Source organism: Rhincodon typus, chromosome 35, assembly GCF_021869965.1.
Source record: "Rhincodon typus isolate 14 chromosome 35, sRhiTyp1.1, whole genome shotgun sequence".
NCBI classification, from domain to species: domain Eukaryota; kingdom Metazoa; phylum Chordata; class Chondrichthyes; order Orectolobiformes; family Rhincodontidae; genus Rhincodon; species Rhincodon typus.
Window position 1 is genome coordinate 8,232,568 of NC_063366.1, and position 484 is coordinate 8,233,051.

General features: G+C 56.8%; 1 protein-coding gene across 1 annotated transcript in view; it reads left to right on the plus strand.

Annotated features, from left to right (window-relative positions):
• The window catches only part of LOC125486933 ((3R)-3-hydroxyacyl-CoA dehydrogenase-like), a 37,705-nt gene that overhangs the window by 17,346 nt on the left and 19,875 nt on the right, over nt 1-484 (plus strand). The gene's annotated exons all lie outside the window — the stretch shown is intronic.

Here is a 484-nt window from a genome sequence, read left to right on the forward strand (position 1 = left end):
CCGTCCCACACACACACCGGGAACAGTACACCGTCCCACACACACACACCGGGACAGCACACCATCCCACACACACACTGGGACGGTGTGCTGTCCCACACACACACCGGGAACAGTACGCTGTCCCACACACACACACCGGGACAGTACACCATCCCACACACACACTGGGAACAGTACATTGTACCACACACACACCGGGAACAGTACACTGTCCCACACACACACCGGGAATAGTACACCATCCCACACACACACCGAGACAGTACACCTTGATGAGCCTGCTGGAACATCATACCCGAGAAGCAGCAAGTGCTCAGTATGCCTCAGTGTTGAGTCTCGCTGGGGCAGATTGCAGAGGGTGGAGCCGATAAGAGAGGCCAGTGACCTCTGAACTGTACTGCCCACAGGTTCAGCTGTGGGCAGGCTATAAGAGGGTGTGTGCGCGCGCGTGTGTGTGTATGCTCTGTGTGTGTGTGTGCAT